Source organism: Pseudorca crassidens, chromosome 8 (genome assembly GCF_039906515.1).
Source record: "Pseudorca crassidens isolate mPseCra1 chromosome 8, mPseCra1.hap1, whole genome shotgun sequence".
NCBI lineage: Eukaryota > Metazoa > Chordata > Mammalia > Artiodactyla > Delphinidae > Pseudorca > Pseudorca crassidens.
The window spans coordinates 77989746-78012868 of NC_090303.1; the positions used below are offsets into that span (position 1 = coordinate 77989746).

Genomic DNA, 23123 nt, shown 5'->3' on the forward strand with positions numbered 1-23123 from the left:
CTCTTGGGAAATAGCATCACTTTCTTTAAACAAAATATTTGTAACTATCTCACTGAGAGCTCTCCTCTCCAACTGAAAAAAAACCCCTTCCTTCATCTTTACCTTTTCTCCTTCTCATCCCTTTCATTCATTCATTCATTTTCTTCATTTATTTAGTAAATATTTGTTGAACAATTTATACTTGCCAGACACTGTGGCAGGTAGTGGTGATACAGAAATATACAGCACTCTGAGACAGACAAGTAAATAAAGAGAATGTTAGGGAATCCATAACTTTAAGGCAACATTTTGAAAGATGAGAAGGAACTAGAAAGTGTAGAGAAAGAAAAGAGTATTACAAGCAGAAAACACCGCATTTGCAAAGAAGAAATTAAAGAGTGGCGGGGGGGGTGGGGGTGGGGGGGAAGCAGAGCGAGAAGGCAAATAGATGCAGTAGAGAGTTCAGCAGGATATAGATGTCGGAAATGTGGGCATGATAAGGAGTGTAGATTCTGTCCTGAAGGCAACAGGGAACCCCCAAAGAATGAAAAGCAAAACGTGGCACGAATAGAGAGAACACTCCAGAATGCACATTGCAGAGTGGACTGGACGGGATCGAATTGAAGGCAGGCAGACCAGTTGAGATGCTGTTTTAGAGATGGGAGTTGTGCGAGTGCAAGCCAAGGAATCCCAAAGCTTGCCAGCAAACCACCAGATGCTCAGAAGAGGCCAGGAAGGATTTCTCTACAGGTTTCAGGGGTAGCATGGCACTGCTGACACCTTGATTTCTAGCTTCTAGCCTCCAGAGTTGTGAGACAATACATTTCTGTTGCTTTAAGACACTCAGTGTGTGGTACTCTGTAATGGCAGCCCTGGGAAACTAATAAAATTGGGGAGGCAGAATGGTTCAGCATGTGAGCTCTCAAGTCAAATCAATAGCACTTCTTACCTTGCTACCTTGGGAACATTTCTTGACCTCTTCAGGATTTTCTTTCCTCACATGAACATGCATATATTATCACCTTACAAGACTACCATGAAGCTTAAATGAGAGAAATCATGTGAAGCACTTGAAGTGTCTGGCGGGTAGGAAGTGCTCAGTTAGTATTAACTATCAGGATAATTATTATTTAATCTCTTTGAGGATTTACCCATCTCTGTAGTTTCTATAGACCCTAACATTTGGCCTTCCCAAAGTAGGTGAGCAATGAGTTATTGCTGGCAGTGAACATACGTACTTAGGTAAGGAGAGTCTGAGATGAAAGATACATTGAGTTTCTCTCCCTGTTCTCCAGCCTCTAAGCTATTGCCTTTTCGCAGTAAAATGAGCCTTTAGAACCAAGATAAAACCTAGGGAGGATGATAATGTCACTCAGAGTGAGGCCTGCTTACCTCTAAGCAAGGTCTTTGGTTTGGGCTGAATTTTTTTTTTTTTTTTTAATTTACGATGCTAGCACTATCCGCACGTTATAGCTGAGGATATGGAGAGATGAGATGGGTGTAGAGTAGGGGAAAGAGGTTAAGATTTTTGACACTGAATAAATATTTATCTATTTGTTTACTATCTGTCTCCCTACATAGAATATAAGCTCCTTAACAGCAACGACTTTATTTGACTGGTTTATTGCTACATCCCCAGTGCCAAAACAGTATCTGATATCTCATGAGCACTGAATAAATATCTAGTCAATGAATGAATAAATAAATGAATCATGAGTTTAAGGGTCAGAGACAGTCCTCTTTAAAGCAGAGGCCAGGAGATGAGAGGAACTCCGCCCTTCTCTCTTTTTGCCTTCACTGAACTCTCAGGTCCTCCACTCTGTCTTTTCCCTGTACCAATATTCCTCGAAGTCCTTCCTGTACCATTTCTTGCACTTTTGCCTAGTGTAACGATCTTGCGTTTTGCTACATTGAATTTCCTTCATCAGTTATTATACAGCTCTCTTCTTCTCTTCAGCTCATTTGTCTCTTTGGGATTCTTCTCCTCTAAATAAACATCCTCAAGTATCTACCATAAATTACAGAACAAAAAATCTCTCCTAACCTATATGCCTCGCTAAATACTTCCATCCCTCTTGGCTTCTCTGTCACCATCATTTAACCCCTCTTTGTCTCAAGCAATTTCCATTTTTTTAACACATTCTGACAAAAATTGAGGTTTTCCTTTTACATGTTTTTATATTTTAACCAGATTTGGATGTAAATATTCTAAAATAGAGCTGATGGCATCTAAAGACAGAGGTCTATGTATAGGAGTCTCTCAGGAGATGTTTTCAGCATACTAACAGGTATGTGATTTTCCTAGAATTGTTTGGGCTAATGATGAGCATTTAATGCTTGTGGATTTCTCTGAGATAGTTTTTTTGTTTGTTTTTATTAATCTACTTGCATATATTTTATTTTTTGATGTTTTCCTTATTAGTTATCTATTTTATACATAGTAGTATATATATGTCAATACCAATCTCCCAATTCATCCCACCACCAGCCCCCCACCCCGCTTTCCCCACTTGGTGTCCGTACGTTTGTTCTCTTCACGTGTGACGCTATTTCTGCCTTGAAAAACGGTTCATCTGTACCATTTTTCTAGATTCCACATATATGTGTTAATATATGATATTTGTTTTTCTCTTTCTGACTTACTTCACTCTGTATGACAGTCTCTAGATCCATCCACGTCTCAATAAATGAACCAATTTCATTCCTTTTTATGGCTGAGTAATATTCCATTGTATATATGTACTACTTCTTCTTTATCCATTCATCTGTTGATGGACACTTAAGTTGCTTCCATGTCCTGGCTATTGTAAATAGTGCTTCAGTGAACATTGGGGTGCATGTGTCTTTTTGAATTATGGTTTTCTCTGGGTGTATGCCCAGTAGTGGGATAACTAGGTCATATGGTAATTCTATTTTTAATTTTTTAAGGAACCTCCGTTTTGTTCTCCATAGTGGCTGTATCAATTTACACTCCCACTAACAGTGCAAGAGGATTCCCTTTTCTCCACACCCTCTCCAGCATTTGTTGTTTATAGATTTTCTGATGATGCCCATTCTAACTGGTGTGAGGTGGTACCTCATTGTAGTTTTGATTTGCATTTCTCTAATAATTAGTGATGTTGAGCAGCTTTTCATGTGCCTCTTGGCCATCTGTATGTCTTCTTTGGAGAAATATCTGTTTAGGTTTTCTGCTCATTTTTTGATTGGGTTGGTTGTTTTTTTGTTATTGAGCTGCATGAGCTGTTTATATATTTTGGAGATTAATCCTTTGTCCGTTGATTCGTTTACAAATATTTTCTCCCATTCTGAGGGTTCTCTTTTCGTCTTGTTTATGGTTTCCTTTGCTGTGCAAAAGCTTTTAAGTTTCATTAGTCCCATTTGTTTATGTTTATTTTTATTTCCGTTACTATAGGAGGTGGGTCAAAAAGATCTTGCTTTGATTATGTCAAAGAGTGTTCTTCCTGTGTTTTCCTCTAAGAGTTTTATAGTGTCTGGTCTTACATTTAGGTCTTTAATCCATTTTGAGTTTATTTTTGTGTATGGTGTTAGGGAGTGTTCTAATTTCATTCTTTTAAATGAAGCTGTCCAGTTTTCCCAGCACCCCTTATTGAAGAGACTCTCTTTTTTCCATTGTATATCCTTGCCTCTTTTGTCATAGATTAGTTGACCATAGGTGCCTGGGTTTATCTCCGGGCTTTCGATCCTGTTCCATTGATCTATATTTCTGTTTTTGTGCCAGTACCATATTGTTGTGATTACTGTAGCTTTGTAGTACAGTCTGAAGTCAGGGAGTCTAATTTCTCCAGCTCTGTTTTCTTCCCTCAAGATTGCTTTGGCTATTTGGGGTCTTTTTTGTCTCCATACAAATTTTAAGATTTTTTTTGTTCTAGTTCTGTAAAAAATACCCTTGGTAATTTGATGGGGATTGCATTGAATCTGTAGGTTGCTTTGGGTAGTATAGTCATTTTCAAAATGTTGATTCTTCCAGTCGAAGAACATGATATATCTCTCCATCTGTTTGTGTCATCTTTGATTTCTTTCATCAATGTCTTACAGTTTTCTGAGTACAGGTCTTTTACCTCCTTAGGTAGATTTATTCCTAGGTATTTTATTCTTTTTGTTGCAATGGTGAATGGGATTGTTTTTTTAATTTCTCTTTCTGATCTTTCGTTGTTAGTGTCTAGGAATGCAAGAGATTTCTGTGCATTAATTTTGTATCCTGAAACTTTACCAGATTCAATGATTAACTCTAGTAGTTTTCTGGTGGCATCTTGAGGATTCTCTGTGTATAGTATCATGTCATCTGCAAACAGTGACAGTTTTACGTCTTCTTTTCCAATTTGTATTCCTTTTATTTCTTTTTCTTCTCTGATTGCCATGGCTAGGACTTGCAATACTATGTTGAGTAATAGTGGCAAGAGTGGACATCCTTGTCTTGTTGCTGATCTTAGAGGAAATGCTTTCAATTTTTCACCATTGAGAATGATGTTGGCTGTGGGTTTTTCATATATGGCCTTTATTATGTTGAGGTAGTTACCCTCTATGCCCACTTTCTGGAGAAAGTTGTAAATGGGTGTTGAATTTTGTCAAAAGCTTTTTCTGCATCTATTGAGATGGTCATATGGTTTTTCTCCTTCAGTTTGTTAATATGGTGTATCACATTGATTGATTTGCATATATTGAAGAATCCTTGCATCCCTGGGATAAATCCCATTTGATCATGGTGTATGATCCTTTCAGTGTGTTGTTGGATTCTGTCTGCTAGTATTCTTTTGATGATTTTTGCATCTATATTCATCACTGATATTGTTCTGTAATTTTCTTTTTTTGTAGTATCTTTGTCTGGTTTTGGTATCAGGCTTACGGTGGCCTCATAGAATGAGTTTGGGAGTGTTCCTTCCTCTTTAATTTTTTGGAAGAGTTTGAGAAGGTTGGGTGTTAGCTCTTCTCTAAATGTTTGACAGACTTCACCTGTGAAGCCATCTGGACCTGGGCCTTTGTTTGTTGGAAGATTTTTAATCCCAGTTTCAATTTCATTACTTGTGATTGCTCTGTTCATATTTTCTATTTCTTCCTGGTTCAGGTTTGGAAGGTTATACCAGTCTAAGAATTTGTCCATTTCTTCCCAGTTGTCCCTTTTATTGGCATAGAGTTGCTTGTAGTAGTCTCTTAGGATGCTTTGTATTTCTGCAGTGTCTGTTGTAACTTATCTTTTTTCATTTCTAATGTCATTGATTTTAGTCCTCTCCCTCTTTTTCTTGATGAGTTTGGCTAAAGGTTTATCAATTTTGCTTATCTTCTCAAAGAACCAGCTTTTAGTTTTAGTGATTTTTGCTATTGTTTTCTTTGTTTCTATTTCATTTATTTCTGCTCTGATCTTTATGATTTCTTTCCTTCTACTAACTTTGGGTTTTGTTTGTTCTTCTTTCTCTAGTTCCTTTAGATGTAAGCTTAGATTGTTTATTTGATATTTTTCTTGTTTCTTGAGGTAGGCTTGTATAGCTATAAACTTCCCTCTTAGAACTGCTTTTGCTGCATCCCATAGGTTTTGGATCATCATGTTTTCATTGTCCTTTGTCTCAAGATATTTTTTGATTTCCTCTTTGATTTCTTCAGTGATCTCTTGGTTATTTAGTAACATATTGTTTAGCCTCCATGTGTTTTTTTTTTTTAACATAGTTTTCCCTGTGATTCATTTCTAATCTCATAGCATTGTGGTCAGAAAAGATGCTTGATATGATTTCAATTTTCTTAAATTTACTGAGGCTTCATTTGTGACCCAAGATGTGATCTATCCTGGAGAATGTTCCGTGCACATTTGAGAAGCAAGTGTAATCTGCTGTTTTTGGATGGAATGTCCTATAAATATGAATTAAATCTATCTGGTCTATTGTGTCATTTAAAGCTTCTCTTTCCTTATTTATTTTCATTTTGGATGATCTGTCCATTGGTGTAAGTGAGGTGTTAAAGTCCCCCCACTATTATTGTGTTACTGTCGATTTCCTGTTTTAGAGCTGTTAGCAGTTGCCTTATGTATTGAGGTGCTCCTATGTTGGGTGCATATATATTTATAATTGTTATATCTTCTTCTTAGATTGATCCCTTGATCCTTATGTAATGTCCTTCCTTGTCTCTTGTAACATTCTTTATTTTAAAGTCTATTTTATCTGATAGGAATATTGCTACTCCAGCTTTCTTTTGCTTTCCATTTGCATGGAGTATCTTTTCCCAACCCCTCACTTTCAGTCTGTATGTGTCCCTAGGTCTAAAGTTGGTCTCTTGTAGACAGCATATGTGTGGGTCTTGTTTTTGTATCCATTCAGCAAGCCTGTGTCTTTTGTTTGGAGCATTTAATCCATTCATGTTTAAGGTAATTATCGATATGTATGTTCCTAAGACTGTTTTCTTAATTGTTTTGGGTTGTTTTTGTAGGTCCTTTTCTTCTCTTGTGTCTCCCACTTAGAGAATTTCCTTTAGCATTTGTTGTAGAGCTGGTTTGGTGGTGCTGAATTCTCTTAGTTTTTGCTTGTCTGTAAAGCTTTTGATTTCTCCATCGAATCTGAATGAGATCCTTGCCAGGTAGAGTAATCTTGGTTGTAGGTTCTTCCCTTTCATCACTTTAAGTATATCATGCCACTCCCTTCTGGCTTATAGAGTTTCTGCTGAGAAATCAGCTTTTAACCTTATGGGGGAGTTCCTGTGTGTGTTATTTGTTGTTTTTCCCTTATTGCTTTTAATAATTTTCCTTTGTCTTCAATTTTTGTCAATTTGATTACTGTGTGTCTCGGCATGTTTCTCCTTGGGTTTTTCCTGCCTGGGACTCTTTGCGCTTCCTGGACTTGAGTGGCTATTTCCTTTACCATGTTAGGGAAGTTTTTGACTATAATCTCTTCAAATATTTTCTCGGATCCTTTCTCTCTCTCTTCTCCTTCTGGGACCCCTATAATGTGAATGTTGGTGCATTTAATGGTGTCCCAGAGGTCTCTTAGGCTGTCTTCATTTCTTTTCATTCTTTTTTCTTATTCTGTTCCGTGGCAGTGAATTCCACCATTCTGTCTTCCAGGTCACTTATCCATTCTTCTGCTTCAGTTATTCTGCTGTTGATTCTGTCTAGTGTATTTTTCATTTCAGTTATTGTATTGTTCATCTCTGTTTTTTTGTTCTTTAATTCTTCTAGGTCTTTGTTAAACCTTTCTTGCTTCTTCTCGATCTTTGCCTCTATTCTTTTTCCAAGGTCCTGGATCATCCTCACTATCATTATTCTGAATTCTTTTTCTGGAAGGTTGCCTATCTCCACTTCATTTAATTGTTTTGCTGGGGTTTTATCTTGTGCCTTCATCTGGTATGTAGTCCTCTGCCTTTTCATTTTTTGTATCTTTCTCTGAATGTGGTTTTCGTTCCACAGGCTGCAGGCTTGTAGTTCTTCTTGCTTCTGCTGTCTGCCCTCTGGTGGATGAGACTATGTAAGAAGCTTGCGTAAGTTTCCTGATGGGAGGGACTGCTGGTGGGTAGAGCTGGGTGTTGCTCTGGTTGGCAGAGCTCAGTAAAACTTTAATCCACTTGTCTGCTCATGGGTGGGACTGAGTTCCCTCCCTGTTGGTTGTTTGGCCTGAGGTGACCCAGCACCGGAGGCTACTGGGTCTTTGGTGTGGCTAATAGCGGACTCTGAGAGGGCTCATGCCAAGGAGTACTTCCTGGAACTTCTGCTGCCAGTGTCTTTGTCCCCGCAGTGAGCCACAGCCACCTTCTGCTGCTGCAGGAGACCCTCCAGCAATAGCAGTAGGTCTGGTTCAGTCTCCTATGAGGTCACTGCTCCTTTCCCCTTGGTCCTGATTCACACACTATTTTGTGCAGTCTCTGTTTCCCTCAGTCCGTCTAAGTCCTGCAATCAAATCCTGCTAGGCTTCAAAGTCCGATTCTCTGGGAATTCCTGATTCCTGCTCCCATTGCCGACGCACAGGTTGGGATGCCTGACGTGGGGCTCAGAACCTTCACTCCAGTAGGTGGACTTCCGTGATATAATTGTTCTCCAGTTTGTGAGTTACCCACCCAGTGGTTATGGGATTTGATTTTATCGTGATTGCGTTCCTCCTACTGTCTCACTGCGGCTTCTCCTTTGTCTTTGGATGTGGGGTATCTTTTTTGGTGAGTTCTAGTGTCTTCCTGTCGATGATTGTTTAGCAGTTAATTGTGATTCCGGTGCTCTTACAATAGGGGGTAAGCATACATCCTTCTACTCCGCCATCTTGAACCAGTCTCTCTCTGAGATAGTTGATTAGAGCTATGTTAAATTTTTACAGTGAAATATGCACATGGATGAAAAATTGTTCATACTGAGAGAATTTTATACAAATTCGAATTTGCTTACATTAGACAAACTTTAATGAAGTCTTGATGAAGCTCATATTTAAGCAAGTTATGTTACATTTCCTTTGAACCGAGGAATTAATCAGTTTATAGGTGTCATTCTCTCTTTTGTTTTTTTTTGCACAATAGTGGCAACAGCCTCTGCCTTTCTCTCTGTAAGCAATTCTGTTTCTTGTTCTAATGGAATTGGAAACTCTCATAAGATAAACCCTCTGAGATGGAAACCACTGGATACACTGACATTATAAAAAGTGCTTCCTATTATCAACTTGGAGTCTGTGGCCTTTGGGGTGAAAAAATGTTTTGGTTTTACTTTTCTGTTTGGTTTCCACTGGATATTTTTTCTAGGGAGCCATTCTCACTAAAACGATGAGCTCATGTTCTAAAATAGGATTTATGTTCTCTAACAGAAACTATACCAAAGTTGGAAATCTGCAAGGTAAAAGTCTTTTGTCAACCTTTGTACTTTACAAAGACTTGTTCAAAATGCAAACCAAAATATCTTGGTTATCAGGCACAGGGTTAAAAAAGGAATATAATGATAGAAGACGTATTGATTGAGTCTTGTTTATATATAAGGATCTTAATGAAAAAAATTTATTCAACTTTCAATTAAATTCACTAATAGAGGCTTTGGGTACTTAATAGATGAACCAAAGTAATAATTAAAAAGAGCACATGAATTTGAAAGTGCAGAATGGGTCCTATCAACGTGTTCTGAAATGGAACTGCATTGGTTTCACTAATCCTTACTTGGGGACTCTGAACAGAACCCCCCACCAGTTTGCTTGTACTGCAACCCAATCAGAAGAACTCTTTAAGGGGGAGGCTCTGAGACTCTGCATATTGATGGGGAGAACAGACCTGACCATCCCCAGCAAGGCTTCTAACCCCAAACCTGTTTAGTATACGGAATAAGCAGTCTAATAGAGCATCAGAATGTTGTGGAACAAACATGGGCTTTCTTACACATTGGTTCAAATTCCAGATGTGTCATTTACTAGCTATAGCACATAGACAAATTTTACCTGGACTTCTAAACTCTCAATTTTCTCGTTGGAAAAATGAAGCTAACTAAGCCTTACTTGTGAAAACTGATTATATGTTTGAAAACAGTAAGCATGGTGGCTGACCAGAGTTGGTGTTCAATAAATTATGGTGTCCTTCTTGCCCCTGAGAAGCTGGGTTTAAGCTCTGACCACAAAAACAAGCCCTTTAAAGGGCTTATATTTGTTTCAATAATGCACGTATAGTACATATTTTTGATCCTCAGCCTATGTGCTTTCTTCGTTATATTTTGCTTAGGCAGGTGTGTAAAGCGGTGTGTCCTATACTAACCGTCTGTCACTTTTCTTTTTGACACTCTCAGTGCAGTCAAACGCAGGCACATTCCACTGGTTTTCCAGGGCTGTGCACAATACTTCCTTCTTCTCCCACTCAAGAAAGTGTTTGCCTGCAAGTAGTGGGCATGCAGCACGTGTTCCCTGATTTATAAAGTGTAAATTATTACAAATTTTGATATTTTAATTCTTTTTATAGCCAATATAGCCAATATCTTATAACATACCTCACAGCTGATCTTGACAAAAAGAACCCGGTATCTGCTGCCATTCTGACTATGACTAAGAGAGACATCTGGGGAAGAGTGGCCAGTTCAGGATGGGAGAGTCAGGCAAGGGAAAAAGCCTGATGACAATGACTAATCTATGGGAAGAAAGGAGAATTTATTTAAATAGTAATATTGCTCCAGGATCCTGGTGTTTCTCGTCGGTTTTGCAATAAGAAAAAGTGGATGGTGTCGGGCTGGTGGTGTAGACTTCTGGAAACGTCCTGAACCACCTGTTAAAAGTCTGTGTATCTGAGGCAGATCTTGTTGCGCCCCACTCACAGTCTCCAGGCAAAAGAGAACACACACAGATGGGGACCCGGAACCGATGCTGAAAAGTTGAGTGACCATGGACAAGTGACCCTTTGGGGTTCATTTTCGCGGACTGCGGCATGTGGGTGGGAATGCCTGTTACAGGGATGATATGGGATCAAGTTAGGCACGAATTAGGCAGAATGCTTTGGAAAACATGGAGATTATAAAAGGCAGGCGACTAAGCATTGTCACATTTGTTAAAAGGTAAACTGAGGCACATTGGAAATTTTAAGACTTTATTTGAGCAAAAGTAGATTCCAACTGGGCAGCACCAAACCTGAAGTGGCTAGGAACGCTCCGAGGGCACGAGCCCAGGGAGAGACTTTTACGGAGAAAAGGTGGAAGGAAGCAGAGCAAGGCAATTATCGATTGGCCACAACTTAAAGCCTCCTTTGCTGCTTGTGATTGGTTGTCCTTAAGTGTCAGTTTCAAAACCTCCACTTTGATTTGCTTATATAGACCACTGGCATTACAGCCACCTCAGTCTACAGGCCTACTTGTTCAATTAATTTAACACGTCCCAAAGAATAAGGCCATGAAAATATTCTCATTGCACTTGGCGCCTCTGAGGGAGAAGAGTGCATATATACAGCATAACTGTGAGTACCAGGAATACTCCTTCTTCTCTTTAAAAACTTATAGTATAGTGTGCTATACAGATGTCAGGTTATAGTTATTTTTGAAAATGCCACTAGGAGTCCAAATTGGCACTGTCACAGTTGAGTTTCACTGTTTCTTTAACAAGTGATAGGAAGTATAATAGCATTCCAATAGTTTCAGCCTTAAACCTGCTTCTTTCCTAGTGGAAAATCTAGCATTAATTTAGCCAAAGTACACAGATGCCTCAGGAAAAATAGAACAGGAAATTAACTTTTATGTGGCAGGCAGGAACTGCCTGACTTTAGCAAAGTATCAGCCAGAAAGTCGATTTTCATACTGAGCAGTAAACCTTCCCTACTGGACACACCCAGAGGGCAGAAGTCATTTCAAATGGGTTTTTCCTCACTCCTCCATTTATTATTAATTATTTTTTCCGAGTAAATAGTGAAAATTAATAACACATCTGAAGCTTCCTACACATAAGCTAACCCTATTTATCCATGTATTTTAGCGCTATACATAAGCTATTTTTAGAGCAGATAGATTTGGAGCAGTTAATTTTCTTTTTCATGGGGGAGTATAGAGGCAAAAAGAGGTAAGCTGATTACTTTTCTTTTAAAGAAACAATGGTTAAAGTAATACTATGTCTGCTTTAAACACACTTGTTTGCTGTAGAGCAGAGAAAATGTATTTGTGAAAATATCTTCTGTCAGAAATAGAAACCTCAAGAAGCTAGAATTGTCTCCTGCTTTTAATATAAAATAACAACACTTTAAAAGGAGCCCTTCTCTGTGATATAAATGGGAGGATGTCTCATCATCCAAAGATGTGCACATGATCTTAAGCACAATTCTTAGCAAAACCCTGAACAAAGTAACCAAGTACTTGCAATAATGCAACCACTCCCTGAGAAATCTAGCATTTACACAAAACCTTCTAATAAATTACTGGCAGTTACATCAGGGCAGGGATCAAGTTTATACAATGCCTGGCACATAAAACGTTGAATGAATGGATGAATGGGAACTCGTATAATTCACGCTGTGTGTCCAGTACAGGACTTCCTGTGGTGGCCAGCAGTCCTTAAATTCTTCTTTTGGGCTTTCAATTGGGTTCTTAAACACTGATCTTCACCGGGTTCATCCAGGTCCTTCTCCATTTATAAGATGTCCTTACCTCCTGCTTTCCTGAGAAAACCAAAGCAATCTGTTGTGTTTGAAGAGGTGCTTTCTTCTTTAGGCCTGACCTATGAGATCATCTGGTGGACCCTTTAAAAATAAACTGGACTTCTAGCAAGAGAACTTACTTTTCTAGCCAGTCACAGAAAAAAAAAAAAAAATGGTATTCTGCAATCCCTTACGGAAAGGATTATAGAGTTTAGGGAGTTGAAAATTTGATAACAGTATTAGATGATGTCTTATTCCTTCCTCTAAAGATAGTGCTTATGTTGTGGTATTACTGGATATTGTCATTTCCTGCCAATTTTTGATTTTTAAAGCAAAAAGTTGGCCATGAAATACTTAAACATTCTAGAATGGGTGTGTAATTTGGAGAGCTCTAAGATTTTGGCAGGAATACGTGAGGGTGTGTTATGAGGTGGTGGTGTGATGGTACAGCATCTGGCAATGCGAAGAGGATCAGGGTGGACTGGGTGGAGGCTTCTAACGGGCAAGCACAGAGAAGAGGGCTCTCAGGGCTCAGTCAGGCTGGGAGGAGAGTTACCCAGGGTCGTCCTCAAGCTTGTGTATTGGTACTGGCCGGGGAGCTGAAGGGACAAGATGAGGAGACCATAGAGTGTGAACAGCCACTCTGTTCACTCTGAGTGAACAAGGGTGCTCAGAGTAAGCAAGCAAAAAATGTGTGCCAAGGCATAAATGTGCACTTCAGGAGACTTGGTCTACACGTTTGATATGAGGCAGGATGTTTCCTTTCTGCAGACTTTGGTGTCTAGATGTTTAACACGCGTTCCCCCATTCTTTTTAACACTTTGAGCCCCACGTGGGTAGGGTGAGGCAGAGCTCCTCTGGGTTTGTGAGATGTGTGCCTCTATCCTGTAGCCTTTCATTCACCCAAGAACTGGAGCTGACCTTTGCTGCCCTGGAGATGCAGGACCACCTGCATGGAGTGTGTTGGCTTTCCATCCTTAACCATCTGTGCAATTCATGGGGACCCTGGATTTCTGGGGAGAATCCAGATAAACTGGTTGCTACTTGGATGTGAGTGTTGAGGGGAGACGAAAGGAGCTGGGGATGCTATCTGCATGGATTGACAATATTAGACACTTGAAGTGGCCTTAGGAACCTCTCCTGGGAGTATGAATGTGGTGACTGGATCGACAGTGGATGGAGAATCTTAATCGCCATCTCAGTGCCTGAATTTTATCCTTGCATCCAGCAGGTGTTTCATTTAGGCTGGACTCTCTATCCAGGGGAGGGCATATTTGCCATGCTGCTGGAAGAGATTCTTGGCTGGCCACCACAAGTTTTTTCATGGTGGCCTGATGCAGACGCCTGGGGTCTTAGTGTGTGCAGTGGTGAAGTGCTGAGAGGACTGCATGGCTAGGAGGAGAGTCGAGATCATAAACTGGGAAGGATGGGTGGTGGGAGGATGTGCAGCAAGCCTTGTAGCAGGGACAGTGCAGAGAAGGGAATAGGATTAAAGTGGAGAATGAAGTGAGTAAAAGTTAATAGGTAAGTCCTATGGAAGGTCCTAAGAGCAAACAATGGTGACCGTATTTCTAAGCCCCAAAGAGGGAATGTAATCTTGCTAAGGGCTTTTTGTATCCTGGTTGTGAATTTATTTATAGGACATTAAATCATATTTAGTTGTGCAATGAACATACTGCCTAATTTTTATCTGGCACCCAAATCTAAAAAGTGTGTCCATTGTGTATATGGTGTCAGTGGCCATATTTTATTTTCCTAATGATATGTTTGCTCTGACACTGGATTTTTAGCAGAGAAGAATAGTAGAAATGGTGATCCATTGATTATTTTTAAATGCTTTAATGCCCCTAATATATAAACACAGCCCTTTAATATTCTCCTTGTGACAGAACCCTTATGAAATCATTTGACTGAAGTTTGTAGGGTCTTAATTATGTTAAATTAATTAAACAAGGAGCCCATTAGACCGAGGTGGCTGTGAGGCTGTGTGGGCCTCTGTAGGCAAACCAAAATCTGATTCTGTGAATGGCTCAGGGTTCCAAAATCAAAACGCCAAGGATGACCAGTCACAAACAGCCAACTAGGCTTTAGGCTACAGCTCATCAATAATTTCCTTTCTCTGCTTCCATACTTTCTCTATATAAGTCTTTCCCCAGCTCCCGTTGGCGGAATGTTCCTAATCACTTCAGGTTTGGTGCAGTCCAACTGGAATGGGTTTTTGCTCAAATGAACTCTTAAAATTTTAAATATGCCTCAGTTTATCTTTTAACAATTTAAAATATTTTAATTTGTCAAGATCACTTTTATGCTATCTTTTTTTTTTTTTTTTTGTGGTACGCGGGCCACTCACCGCTGTGGCCTCTCCCGTAGGCTCCAAACGCGCAGGCTCAGCGGCCATGGCTCACGGGCCCAGCCGCTCCGCGGCATGTAGGATCTTCCCAGACCGGGGCACAAACCCGTGTCCCCTGCATCGGCAGGCGGACTCCCAACCACTGCGCCACCAGGGAAGCCCTATGCTATCATTTTTTAAGTGATATTTATGCCATTGCTTTTTTTTGGCCACGGGATCTTAGCTCCCCAACCAGGGACCAAACCCGTGTCCCCTGCAGTGAAAGCACAAGAGTCTTAACCGCTGGACCGCCAGGGAAGTCCCAATGTGATCACTTTTTAAGAGATATTTAAATACGCCTTACATTTATGAGGGGTTGTACATTTTCTAAAGATTTTATTTCACTGTTTGAGTCTCCTTTGATCCTTACAACAGCGAGAAAAGTAGGATGGGAGGTTCACGTTCATTTGCAGATGAGGAAAGGGAAGTACACCTAGTGGAGCTTAAGTGGTGTCAGTAGACAATGAATGGGGGAGTGGGGTGGGAAGTAGAATGGAAACTCAGGATTCAGAAGTCCTTGGGGTGTTGCTGGCAAAGGCTCTGACTTAGATTCAGGGTCTCTGGCATCCATTAAACTGTTTGGTAGATTGTATGCTGCTTAGGTATTGATATTGTTGTAATGACCCCAGTGTTCTTTCCTTTCTGTTACGTTGCCTTTGTATGGACTTCTATTTTAAGGTTGAATTGCAGAATTAACTCCTTGTTTTGGCATGGGGGACAGAGACTTGCTATTATTTTAACATTTTTCAAAAGAACAAGGTCTCTCGTTGTCCTCTGCTTGGTATTTCATAATTGGGAATTGTTGACATCATATTTTGTTATATTTTTACGGATGTCCTTTAACTACTGCTGACACTGTGATAAGATGCAGGGGGCTGGGGAGCTGTTACTCTAAGACCAGCAAACGCTATCAGGGTTTGAGGATGGAAAGCAAATAACGTCTTCCTCCTCTGAAGCTCTATGTGATTAAGTGTCGGATTAATAGAAGACTGAGAATGGGAAAGAACTGTAGAGAAAGAGGAAAGCGGAAGGAAGGAGAAAAGGCAAAAGAGGGACACTTAGAGTGGTTTTTATTTGATCCAAAATAGAAAGTAAATCAACTGTGCCAAAAGAAAAAGTAATTTACAGCCTCTTCTGATCTCATTCAAAGCTTTGTCTAACTCTTAAAGATGTCTCGAAGGACGTTATCATGACCACCATCTCCCAGCTAGTCCTGTGTTTTTGTAATCTCAGCTGGGTTTTGTTATGTCTGTAAAGTTATAGCAAATAGTAAACCGATGGCCCACAGCTGTGCATCGTGGGTGGCACCTCAAGGAAAGGAGTCTTGAATTCGTTAGAGGAACAGCCTCCAGAGGAGGCTGAAAAAGATGCTTACTATGACCTTCCAAACAGCTAGAAAAGAGGAACAAAAATTTGGGAGAAGCAGAGAGGCAATGTAAGCTCCTCCGTGTTGGTTGAAATGGATGAGCACTTCAGGGGGGTGAGATAGGCAGTCAGCAACGGCAGGCGTGGGGAGGCAAGCAATCACAGCAGCAGACTCCAGATAGGGACTCCAGGAGAAACCCCTGTTCTTGTGTTCTTGGTTTGTTTTCAGTTTCTCACTATCTCCAAGATTCCTGCTCTGTGTGCAGGTCAGCCTGGGGAAGGAATGAGCTGCACCCAATTGAAGCTACGCCCAGCCTGTCTGTACATTGGCTGGGGTTTGAAGAGCTGAGAAGTGGCCTTTTTTTCTTTTTTTTTTTTTTCCTGTCTTGAAAGTTGCTCTTCTCCAGGCACTCCTCTTCTCCTTCCTCTGGCTACACAGGCTCTATACTGCGCACCCCTCTTAGAAAGGCGTGGTGTGGTTCTGAGTTGGGAGGGCAGAGAAGGGCATTAGACAGAGATGGCCGAGGCATTCTCATGGTTTACCATCAGGTTATATGCTTCGTACTTTATAGGTGGAGTGGGAAGTCTCTTCTGATCAGCAAAAATCATACTATATCTCTTAAGTCTCAGTGTTTCAGATGTTCCCAGTGGACTAAGGCAATTTGATGTTTTCTCTCATTAAATATTTTCTAGCTTAGGATGGCCGGGTCAGGCTCTGTCCTGCTGTTCTCTTCTGTTTTCCTCTTTTGTGCCCCTCTCTTCTTCTCATGTGTCAGGCTTACAGACTCTCTCTCTGTTTACTTAAGATCTTCACAGCACATCCTTTCTTTGGGACTTTTCACCCCACTTCTGGAATGCTTTCATCCTCTGTACCTGACCTCTCCCTCACACTGTGAGGTGCGACTGTCCTGTTGCTGCCTCTCCTTCTGTTGCAGGAAGGAAGGTGGGGCTCAAGGGGATCGTCACATCCCAGGACTAAGGCAAGTCCCTGGGACAGCCGCCAAGTGTGGATTCTTCGCTTGGTGCAGGAAAAGATTCAAGAGCGAGCCAGAGAAAAGTGAATGAAGGTTTATTCAGGGAGATACACGCTCCATAGACGGAGTGTGGGCCATTTTGGAAGGCAAGAGGCCCCAGGGTATGGGGTTGTCGGTTTTTATAGGGGTGGGTTATTTCATAGGCTAATGAGTGAGAGGATTATTTCAACTACAGTATTTTGGGGAAGGGGTGGAAACTGCCAAGAATTGGGCCACAGCCCACTTTTTGGCCTTTTATGGCTGGCCCCGGAACTGTCATGGTGCCTGTGGGTGTGTCATTTAGCTGATGTATTACAATGAGCGTCTATTGAGGCTCAAGGGAAGTCGACTTGTCCACCATCTTGGATCTAGTTGGTTCTAACTAGTTTATGTCGTATCCTCAATGGCGGTCATTGTTTTAAGGGTTGGATCCTGCCCCCTTTCTGTTTACTCACTGACCTCTCCTCGCAGTACTCTGCCGCCCAATGTTCCCCCAGTGCCATTAGATGCCTCCTTAAGACAGATCTCAGGTCTCCCTCTTGTGGCATGGTCACCCAGGTCACTGAATGCTTCCATTAAAAAAAAACCCAAAAAACAACAAAACTTATTTTCTGCATTGTGGGAACCATGACATATAGTTCTTAGGAAATCCTCTGATTTAGGTAGTAGAAGTCTGGTCTTCTGAAATTCTATCATGGTACCCATCCATCCAGAAAACCAAGAAAACATCCTCACTTTATCTTAGTAAGTCTAGTTTTCCTCATCCACCTCTTCCCTGCTATGGTTTTTTTGTAAACGGCATCAAAGTTCATCAAAGTTGTACCTAGGTAGAAAGACCAGTATAAAGTGACCAACTTTTTTTTTTTTTTTTGCAATTATAGCTTCATTTTATTTATTTTTTAAATTTAATTTTATGTATTTATTTTATTTACAGCAGGTTCTTATTCGTTATCTATTTTATACATATTAGTTTGTACATGTCAATCCCAATCTCCCAGTTCATCCCCCAACTCCCCCATCCCCCTGCTTTCCCCACTTTGTGTCCATATGTTTGTTCTCTACATCTGTGTCTCTATTTCTGCCTTGAAAACCGGTTCATCTGTACCATTTTTCTAGATTCCACATATATGTGTTAATATATGATATTTGTTTTCCTCTTTCTGACTTACTTCACTCTGTATGACAGTCTCTAGGTCCATCCATGTCTCTACAAATGACCCAATTTCATTCCTTTTTATGGCTGAGTTATATTCCATTGTAAATATGTATCACATCTTCTTTATCCATTTGTCTCTTGATGGGCATTTAGGTTGCTTCCATGACCTGGCTTTTAAATTCTCTACTGCTAACTAGGTTTTGGTTTCCTACCAGCTACTTAACAAGATAATAAGTCATGTTGCATTACCTCCACTTTTATCTTCATTGCCAATTATTTCTTGTTGCCTACCTGACCGTATTTACCACTCACAATAAAAAGCACCTCTGCTGCTGACCTTCAAGGACTTCTGTTTTAATACCTCTTCTTTTGTTTTCTCTCTGTCCAAGAATTATCTTTCTTCTCTCATTGTCTTTCATACAAAACATTCATAACACATGCAAGCAACAGCAGCATGACCATCTGGGTCATCTTTTTTTTTTTTTTTGGGGAGGTACGTGGGATCTCACTGTTGTGCCTCTCCCATTGCGGAGCACAGGCTCCGGACGCACAGGCTCAGCTGCCATGGCTCACGGGCCCAGCCGCTCCATGGCATGGGGATCTTCCCCAACTGGGGCAAGAACCCGCATCCCCTGCATCGTCAGGTGGACTCTCAACCACTGCACCACCAGGGAAGCCCTCTGGGTCATCTTTGACACTTTGCCCTGACCAGATATCTTATCTCTGCAGGAACTTATCTTTCATGATACCATTAATTGTCTATTGCTCCTCCCACTAAAAAGTAAGCTCAGTGAGAGCTAGAACTTTATCCAGGTTCTTCACTATTGTATTTCTCAGAGACTAGAACCATGCCTGACACATAGAAAGCATTCAAAAAAAAAAAAAATATATATATATATATATATGTAGTACATCTTTATTGGAGTATAATTGCTTTACAATGGTGTGTTAGTTTCTGCTTTATAACAAAGTGAATCAGTTATACATATACATATGTTCCCATATCTCTTCCCTCTTGCATCTCCCTCCCTCTCACCCTCCCTATCCCACCCCTCCAGGCGGTCACAAAGCACCGAGCTGATCTCCCTGTGCTATGCGGCTGCTTCCCACTAGCTATCTACCTTACATTTGGTAGTGTATATATGTCTATGCCTCTCTCTCGCTTTGTCACAGCTTACCCTTCCCCCTCCCCATATCCTCAAGTCCGTTCTCTAGTAGGTCTGTGTCTTTATTCCTGTCTTACCCCTAGGTTTTTCATGACATTTTTTCCCTTAAATTCCATATATATGTGTTAGCATACGGTCTTTCTCTTTCTGACTTACTTCACTCTGTATGACAGACTCTAGGTCTATCCACCTCATTACAAATAGCTCAATTTTGTTTCTTTTTATGGCTGAGTAATATTCCATTGTATATAAGTGCCACATCTTCTTTATCCATTCATCTGATGATGGGAACTTAGGTTTGTTTCCATCTCCGGGCTATTATAAATAGAGCTGCAATGAACATTTTGGTACATGACTCTTTTTGAATTATGGTTTTCTCAGGGTATATGCCCAGTAGTGGGATTGCTGGGTCATATGGTAGTTCTATTTGTAGTTTTTAAGGAACCTCCATACTGTTCTCCACAGGGCCTGTATAAATTTACATTCCCACCAACAGTGTAAGAGGGTTCCCTTTTCTCCACACCCTCTCCAGCATTTATTGTTTCTAGACGTTTTGAGATGGCCATTCTGACTGGTGTGACATGATATCTCATTGTAGTTTTGATTTGCATTTCTCTAATGATTAATGATGTTGAGCATCCTTTCATGAGTTTGTTGGCAGTTTGTATATCTTCTCTGGAGAAATGTCTATTTAGGTCTTCTGCCCATTTTTGGATTGGGTTGTTTGTTTTCTTGTTATTGAGCTGCATGAGCTGCTTATAAATTTTGGAGATTAAGCCTTTGTCAGTTGCTTCATTTGCAAATATTTTCTCCCATTCTGAGGGTTGTCTTTTGGTCTTGTTTATGGTTTCCTTTGCTGTGCAAAAGCTTTGCAGTTTCATTAGGTCCCATTTGTTTATTTTTGTTTTAATTTCCATTTCTCTAGGAGTGGGTCAAAAAGGATCTTGCTGTGATTTATGTCATAGAGTGTTCTGCCTATGTTTTCCTCTAAGAGTTTGATAGTTTCTGGCCTTACATTTAGGTCTTTAATCCATTTTGAGCTTATTTTTGTGTATGGTGTTAGGGAGCGATCTAATATCATACTTTTACATGTACCTGCCCAGTTTTCCCAGCACCACTTACTGAAGAGGCTGTCCTTTCTCCACTGTACATTCCTGCCTCCTTTATCAAAGTTAAGGTGACCATATGTGCGTGGGTTTATCTCTGGGCTTTCTATGCTGTTCCATTGATCTATATTTCTGTTTTTGTGTCAGTACCATACTGTCTTGATTACTGTAGCTTTGTAGTATAGTCTGAAGTAAGGGAGCCTGATTCCTCCAGCTCCGTTTTTCGTTCTCAAGTTTGCTTTGGCTATTCGGGGTCTTTTGTGTTTCCATACAAATTGTGAAATTTTTTGTTCTAGTTCTGTGAAAAATACCAGTGGTAGTTTGATAGGGATTGCATTGAATCTGTAGATTGCTTTGGGTAGTAGAGTCATTTTCACAATATTGATTCTTCCAATCCAAGAACACTGTATATCTCTCCATCTATTTGTATCATCTTTAATTTCTGTCATCAGTGTCTTATAATTTTCTGCATACAGGTCTTTCCTTAGGTAGGTTTATTCCTAGATATTTTATTCTTTTTGTTGCAATGGTAAATGGGAGTGTTTTCTTGATTTCACTTTCAGATTTTTCATCATTAGTGTATAGGAATGCAAGAGATTTCTGTGCATTAATTTTGTATCCTGCTACCTTACCGAATTCATTGATTAGCTCTACTAGTTTTCTGGTAGCATCCTTAGGAACCTCTATGTATAGTATCATGTCATCTGCAAACAGTGACAGCTTTATTTCTTCTTTTCCGATTTGGATTCCTTTTATTTCCTTTTCTTCTCTGATTGCTGTGGCTAAAACTTCCAAAACTATGTTGAATAAGAGTGGTGAGAGTGGGCAACCTTGTCTTGTTTCTGATCTTAGTGGAAATGCTTTCAGTTTTTCACCATTGAGGACGATGTTGGCTGTGGGTTTGTCATATATGGCCTTTATTATGTTGAGGAAAGTTCCCTCTATGCCTACTTTCTGGAGGGTTTTTATCATAAATTGGTGTTGAATTTTGTCAAAAGCTTTCTTTGCATCTATCGAGATGATCATATGGTTTTTCTCCTTCAATTTGTTAATATGGTGTATTCCGTTGATTGATTTGCGCATATTGTAGAATCCTTGCATTCCTGGAATAAACCCCACTTGATCATGGTGTATGATCCTTTCAACGTGCTGTTGGATTCTGTTTGCTAGTATTTTGTTGAGGATTTTTGCATCTATGTTCATCAGTGATATTGACCTGTAGTTTTCTTTGTGACATTCTTGTCTGGTTTTGGTATCAAGGTGATGGTGGCTTTGTAGAATGAGTTTGGGAGTGTTCCTCCCTCTGCTATATTTTGAAAGAGTTTGAGAAGGATAGGTGTTAGCTCTTCTCTAAATGTTTGATAGAATTCGCCTGTGAAGCCATCTGGTCCTGGTCTTTTGTTTGTTGGAAGATTTTTAATCAGTTTCAATTTCAGTGCTTGTGATTGGTCTGTTCATCTTTTCTATTTCCTCCTGATTCAGTCTTGGCAGTTGTGCATTTCTAAGAATTTGTCCATTTCTTCCAGGTTGTCCATTTTATTGGTATAGAGTTGCTTGTAGTAATCTCCTATGATCTTTTGTGTTTCTGCAGTGTCAGTTGTTACTTTCTCTTTTTCATTTCTAATTCTATTGATTTGAGTTTTCTCCCTTTTTCTCTTGATGAGTCTGTCTAATGGTTTATCAATTTTGTTTATCTTCTCAAAGAACCAGCTTTTAGTTTTATTGATCTTTGCTATTGTTTCCTTCATTTCTTTTTCATTTATTTCTGATCTGATTTTTATGATTTCTTTCCTTCTGCTAGCTTTGGGGTTTTTTGTTCTTCTTTCTCTAATTGCTTGAGGTGCAAGGTTAGGTTGTTTATTCGAGATGTTTCCTGTTTCTTAAGGTAGGATTGTATTGCTATAAACTTCCCTCTTAGAACTGCTTTTGCTGCATCCCATAGATTTTGGGTCGTCGTCTCTCCATTGTCATTTGTTTCTAGGTATTTTTTAATTTCCTCTTTGATTTCTTCAGTGATCACTTTGTTATTAGTGTATTGTTTAGCCTCCAAGTGTTTTTATTTTTTACGGATCTTTTCCTGTAATTGATATCTAGTCTCATAGCATTGTGGTCGGAAAGATACTTGATACAATTTCAATTTTCTTAAATTTACCAAGACTTGATTTGTGACCCAAGATATGATCTATCCTGGAGAATGTTCCATGAGCACTTGAGAAAAATGTGTATTCTGTTGTTTTTGGATGGAATGTCCTATAAATATCAATTAAGTCCATCTTGTTTAATGTATCATTTAAAGCTTGTGTTTCCTTATTTACTTTCATTTTGGATGATCTGTCCATTGGTGAAAGTGGGGTGTTAAAGTCCCCTACTATGAATGTGTTACTGTCGATTTCCCCTTTTATGGCTGTTAGTATTTGCCTTATGTATTGAGGTGCTTGTATGTTGGGTGCATAAATATTTACAATTGTTATAGCTTCTTCTTGGATCGATTCCTTGATCATTATGTAGTGTCCTTCTTTGTCTCTTCTAATAGTCTTTATTTTAAAGTCTATTTTGTCTGATATGAGAATTGCTACTCCAGCTTTCTTTTGGTTTTCATGTGCATGAAATATCATTTTCTATCCCCTCACTTTCAGTCTGTATGTGTCTCTAGGTCTGAACTGGGTCTCTTGTAGACACGAAATATATGGGTCTTGTTTTTGTATCCATTCAGCCAATCTGTGTCTTTTGGTGGGAGCATTTAGTCCATTTACATTTAAGGTAATTATCGGTATTTATGTTCCTATTCCCATTTTCTTAATTGTTTTGGGTTTGTTATTGTAGGTCTTTTCCTTCTCTTGTGTTTCTTGCCTAGTGAAGTTCCTTTAGCAGTTGTTGTAAAGCTGGTTTGTTGAT

General features: G+C 39.8%; 1 protein-coding gene across 7 annotated transcripts in view; it reads left to right on the plus strand.

The window, feature by feature from the left end:
- The window catches only part of CPED1 (cadherin like and PC-esterase domain containing 1), a 300373-nt gene that overhangs the window by 5315 nt on the left and 271935 nt on the right, over positions 1 to 23123 (plus strand). Inside the window, exon 1 of one of the 7 annotated variants that reach the window (XM_067746833.1) lies at positions 2175 to 2267. The exons of the other annotated variants lie outside the window; for them this stretch is intronic. The gene's annotated coding sequence lies outside the window, so the exon portion shown is untranslated. Of the gene's footprint in view, positions 1 to 2174; positions 2268 to 23123 lie in introns of those variants that run through there. 7 annotated transcript variants of the gene reach the window in all.